Here is a 6044-nt window from a genome sequence, read left to right as displayed (position 1 = left end):
GGCCTGGGTTGTAGATCAGTGGTAGAGTGCTTGCCTAGCACATGAGAGCTACTGGTTCAGTCCTCAGCACCACATAAAAATAAACAAATAAATAAAATAAAGGTATTATGTTCATCTACAACTAAAAAAAAAAAAAGAAATTTTTAAAAAGTCTATAATTAAAAAAAAAAGAAATAATAACAATAAGTGATTGCTTTTCTTTTTTCTGGGAGTTCAATTTCAGCTAATAATCATTGTATTTTTATCTTTATTTATTATTTTATGTAATTTTTAAATTTTGCATAATTCATATTACTCCAAAATGTTGTTAAAAGTTTATTCCATGATTTCACAAATACTAAATAAAAATAGTAACTGTGTATATCAATTTGTCCTTGTTGACATGATGTTTTGTATTTATTTTCATGTTCTTTTCATGTGCAGATTTTCTTTCCTCAAGGGGGCTGCGGATTCCTAGTGGATCTTCTAGTTGTTTTGTTGTCTTCAGAGAGTTTTACACACATTGAAGTTTGCGTGTTCCTCTGTGACCTCTCATCTACGTGCATAAAGGAGAAAAAAGCTTGCTCTGACCCAAATTCTGACTGCTACCATTGCTGATCTTCTGCAAAGTCAGAAAGTGTACCATTTCTTTTGCATTTCTTCTGCAAATATAAATATCTGATCTTGAGACTGCCTGAAAACATTTAAGTCAGTCAAAAACAAGAGGGACCTTGTGAGCTGCTCTCACTGTTATCATTGTGCTCATTATGGGCCTGAAAACTCATCTATGTTAATTTCGACCAGAGTTTCCATCCTTTTCCGTCCGGGCACAGGCAACAACACTGAGCAGGCACCCTTGCTGTGAATTGAACAAAGCGATTTGTTGTTATTGGCAAGTTGGCCGATTTCATCATTAATCGATCGTTCACTTTTTCAGTGTGGTCCTGAGGTGTTCCTCTAGGGAGTACAGGAAGGAAACAGGATGAGTTCTGTGGAACATGGCAGTAACCAACTGTGAAAGAAAAGTTCAAGGTAATTTCATCAATAATGAAAAGTCACTTGCCCTTGTACAACAACATGCATTTCAAGTCAAAGGAAAATCAGGCCTAGGAGTTCCATCATTTTTGGCTTTTCAGCAAGTTTTTGTTATTAATGCCCTTTCTTATGCTGTGACTGCTTTACCCCAGAGGACTGTAGCTAATTTTTGTATAAAGGAAGGTACAGAGGGACCTGTACTATGTCCTGTACCCTCCGATGCTTTGCCCTTGCTGTGGATTCATCCCTCATCGCTATTATAGGTGACGAACATAGGGACAACTTTGTGGTGCCTAATTCAGAGCTGAATGCTCCATGCACAATACGTACTTGCAAATTAATAGAAACAAGCCCATGTAGGGTATGTTCTGAGAATCCCCATCTGGGTATACCTCATTACATCCTGCTGAGCTGAGAGCAAAATTGGAAGCCCCAAAAGTGTTGGCTTTTCCTGTATCGTAAAGTATGACTGAGATGAAACCAGCACTCAGGTTCTACTTTTGCTCAGAGATTGTGATTTTATTGTGAGAGATTTTATTGTGCCCAGAGATTCTGAGTTTCCCACTTTGAAAAACAAAATGTGATCAGAGGTGGTATTGAGACAGTGAGTGAGCTAAGAAGGTGTCTCAAGACTTGGACCATGGTTGGTTCTGAAAGTTCAAATCATCTCATCAAAATTAAAATAGGGAAAGAAAGATATGTTGGTGTATTGAACTGATTTATTCGAATCCTTGATTTGAGAGAGTTCATGGGTTGTGAATATGACATTCATCTTGAGCAGGGTCTTCACAGCTCATTCTGTCATGCCAGGCAGAAGAGTGGACTGTTCAGGCATCCCAGCACACTTACTGAGAACCCTGAAATGAGCACATCAAAAAGAAAATGGCCTCATTTACACACTATACCATGTGTTTCTTGCATGAATTTCCCAAGCTAACTTATTTCCTGTGAAATTGAGAAGTTACCTCTTTACCAGTCTACTAGGACAATGTGGAGTATATAATGAGCACTCTTTCTACAAAGAATTTTACTGTTCATTCCAGTTAACAGCTGAAGACAGAGTCCCTGACCCCCAGTTTCAGTGGAATGGTAGGAACCCAACTTCAATAAGCCCCAGTTAGCAAAGCCAAATGGTTCTCATGAATCAACACACCCCTTCCAGCTTTGATAATGTTTCATGACTCTGACTCTACCAAGACCCCTTCTCCCTTCTTCCTCATTCTATTTCTAAAATACTCAGTTGCCAATGTACAAAGTGAAGTTAGGTTCAGTTCACGCTGGACTCTTGTCCCTATTTCAGTAGTTATTACTAATTAAAATCTGTCCTGACCAGTTTACCCAGTGTCCTGCTTTGGTCATCTGTGACAGAAGGGATTCCTCTATTGTGTTTATCTCTATATTTCTAATGTTTGTACAATGTTTGTTTACAGTGCCTGCTTAATAGATATCTGTTAAAAGAATAAATGAACATGTTCAATGAGTACTTGCTATAGAAAACTCATTGAGATTTCAGTCCACAAAGCCCACTCACCTGATCTATACCCCTGACATTTTATTCCTTGATTGCACATGGGTATACTACCTTGGAATCCACTTCTCAACTTTCCCAGAATGTCACAGAGGGAGCTGACTTCTGCTTATGACCTGATCCATTGAACATAGCTAGAGTGACCCAACCGTGCTTTCCTGTCCCAGAACACATTTTGCAAAGGTGTTCAACCCATCTATCCCAAGTGAGTTTGCAGAGGGGAGGGTAGATTTTACCAGCATGGAAACTCTTCAAGGTTGTGGGTTCCAAATTTGAACTTGAGATTCTCTTGGTTCAAGTTGCAATGAGTGCTGGCAAAAATGTGATCTCTTAGTTCAAGAATAAGGGCTCTGAGGGTTTTTTAGCTATCAAGTTACTCTTACAAAAGAAGATTCTGATGAGTCAAGTGTAAAAGAATCAGAGTCTGAAGGATTACATTTCTCTTGTAATACTTGACAGTTTGGTGGTAAAGGAGATATTTATTAATAATACGTACGTGGGGTCTCACTCATCCAAAAGTGTTAAAAAATGAGATAAAGACATTTTTCCAATACCACAATCTTGTTAGGCCCTCTATTCTTTTCCCTTCTCAAATGCAGAGACCAAAAAGTTGCACTAAATAGTCCCAGGCTAATTTTGCACTGACTAGAAACCAACACTGTCCTAGATAAGATTAATTCAGGACATAGAAATGAAGCAGAACTTTAAGTTCAAATCATATTTCTAAAATAAAACAAGAACAAGAGAAAAAAAAAAAGTTGTCCAGATTCATCACCCATGGAATGTAGGACCCCTAAAATATGGGCTTGGTTAGAACATGGAATATATATAGTTTCTTTTTAATGTTATCTGTTGAAAAAGGGTTTGCCTATAGCTATAAATATTTCTTATGACTATCTCAGAAAGTTCCGGAGGCCACTGGCCTTTCTGACCAAATAAGGGTTTCTCCTGGGTTCAGAACTATCATTTACCTTTACACTTTTACTGCCTGGAATGTTTCAGGGAAATGTTGGGAAGCACCCTGGGTCCTCTGGACTCTGATGTGTCCCTCTACTTCCAACAATTAAGGAATACATAATCATATATAGGTTTGCTCTATACTTGGGACTATAGAAGAGAGAGAAGACAGATAGAAGAGAAAAGAAACCGTCCCTACCCAAAAGAAGTTTATAATCTGGGACTAGACACAGATTTACACAGACAAAAGAAATTATAAGCAAGAGTAGCCTAATAATAATGATGATGTCAATAGCTAATATTTATCACATATTCACTAGTGAAGAGCACTGTTCTAAGTCTTTTGTATGCATTATGTCATTTTCCTCTGAGTACTGGTCTTACAAGACGGATGCTAGAATCATCCCGTTACATAAAGGAGCACACATGTTTAGGATACGTTGAAGACTTTGCCAAAGATCATACAGCTGGATGGTGACAAATCCAGGATACAGAGTCAAGGTGGGCGGGTCCAGAGGCTGAATGACAGATCTCTACCCACCACTGCCTTCAAACATGTGCATGCACATTTAAAGGTTAATGCCCATGGTGTGTGTATAGAAACAGAGCGGAGCTTGCCAATGCAGTCCAAAAGGAACCATTGCTTAAATATTTTCCATGCAGTTTAACCTGCATTTAACTAAAAAATATTTATTATATACAAGTTAAAGCATTAAAACACAGACTCTCTGAAAGAATAAAAGAACACTGAAAATGTTTTATTAGTGAAAAAAGGGTGAATATATGCCCTGCTGGGGATGTAGGATAGTTTTGATAGAAGAGATATTAACTGAGCCGGAGTAGAATTCCACATAGATGTGAACTGGGGAGAGGGATGTGGCATTATCTGCATATGATTATCTATAATCTGAAGGAGGTCATTTCCATGCCACAATTTTGTTACCACTTTCCTCCCTCTTATTTTTCTACATGGCAACTCTGTTGCTTATTATCACTGACCCAGACCTCATTCACCAACATGGAAAAAAAGACAAAAGAGAAAGAAGCAGCCTCATCCTGAACTGAGGTTGAACCAGCTCAGAGGACTCCAAGGGAGTCAAATACAGACAAACTCCGGGCAGCAATTTCCACATAGTAAGCATCAAGTTCATAACTATTTAACAGCATTGAGCAGCAGCTCCTTTCAATGCCTCTGGCCCCTTCTTCCTAGCCTCCCCTCCTTGCAAACCCTGTAGCTTAAAGTGGTCCCTTTAGTTGAGCAGTTGCTCAAACTTCCATGTCTTCCAAATGTTCTTTCCTAATAGGAGAATGTTACCAAATTCCCTTTTGCCTCTCCCTCTCTGATCATGAAACTTTCAACACAACCCCTATCGGGTTTTATATTCTTAAAATCTATTTCCCCTCTGCCCTCCAAGCCAGATCTAACATAGGATCAGAGCAACAGAGAGGACTCAGTGATAATAATTAATAATAATAATAATAGATTTTAACAAAAGGCAAATGTAAACAAGCCAAGAGAATTCATCGGAGAATTGAAAAGTCAGGGGTCCTATTCTTTTCAACTACTTTTCCTTAAAATGAGCCAACATATTTATGTTTTAGCTCTTAGGCCATTTCTCTTCTCCACCCTTGTTTCTTAAAACCTCGCATGCTTCCTTCAGCACACTTTCACCACCACCTTCATTGCTTGTCCATTACTTCTCCTTCTAGCCATGGTTTTTCCACTTTTCTAAATGCCCCAGCCTTCAGTACCAACTTTTGCTTCCACAGCTATTTTGTCCTACCTGGATCCTGTAAGTGGAAGGCCTCTTCCTGCTTTGATGGGGCCCAGGTGAACTTGTATAATAAAAAATAAGACTAACAGAAACATCGTAAAAGCAGGAGAGGTTATTGCAAATGTTCTTTCCCTAAGTAGATACATCCCCAAAATATACACAGGGAAAATAAATAAGTGTGTGGGACTAGAAGAGGAAATGAAACAAATATGGAGATGGTGGGACATCAAAGGAAATCTCACTGTCACGTTCAGGGTGGGAGGATTGTGCATTAATGTTGTACGTTGGAAGGAGGGATTCATTATGCATTCCTCTTAAATCAGAATTTTAGACCTCTGGACACTCAACACATAACAAGGATATTTGCATTTCACAATGGATGATGAAATGTACCTGGCTCGTCCACACTGTTTTAACACAAAGATCACATTAGAATCAACATGTATTGAGCTGTGTGGGTGTTCTGCCAGGGCTTGGATCACTGGGATAAGTAAATGCAGAACAGGCAGTGGAGGTGAGTCATTCTTTGAATAGATTCTGGTTTTCTGGAATCTCCTATAAGAAACCACGTAATAAAATGGAGGACAATATCTAAGCAATTAAATTATTCAGCAGCACTAAGTTTTTTGGCTTTTGTTTGTATGTTGGTACTGGGGATTGAACCTAATAGTGCTTTCCCACTGAGTCACATCCCCAGTTCTTTATATTTTGAGACAGGGTTTTGCTATATTGCTCAGGTTGGCCTCAAACTTGCAATCCTTCTCCCCCAA

The 6044-nt window shown here is 38.8% G+C and overlaps 1 long non-coding RNA gene across 1 annotated transcript; it reads right to left on the bottom strand.

Moving 5' to 3' along the window:
- Positions 1 to 302: 302 nt before the first annotated feature.
- On the bottom strand, positions 303 to 5411 carry LOC306641099. Its single transcript, XR_013758024.1, has 2 exons — positions 5284 to 5411; positions 303 to 991 (listed from the first exon to the last, which is right to left on the bottom strand). It is a non-coding gene; the product is annotated as an uncharacterized lncRNA (long non-coding RNA).
- Between the last annotated feature and the right edge of the window lie 633 nt (positions 5412 to 6044).

Source organism: Sciurus vulgaris (genome assembly GCF_902686455.1).
Source record: "Sciurus vulgaris genome assembly, chromosome: 12".
NCBI classification, from domain to species: Eukaryota; Metazoa; Chordata; class Mammalia; order Rodentia; family Sciuridae; genus Sciurus; species Sciurus vulgaris.
The sequence above is the reverse complement of the archived record's forward strand: the minus strand, read 5'-3'. Positions and strand labels throughout refer to the sequence as shown.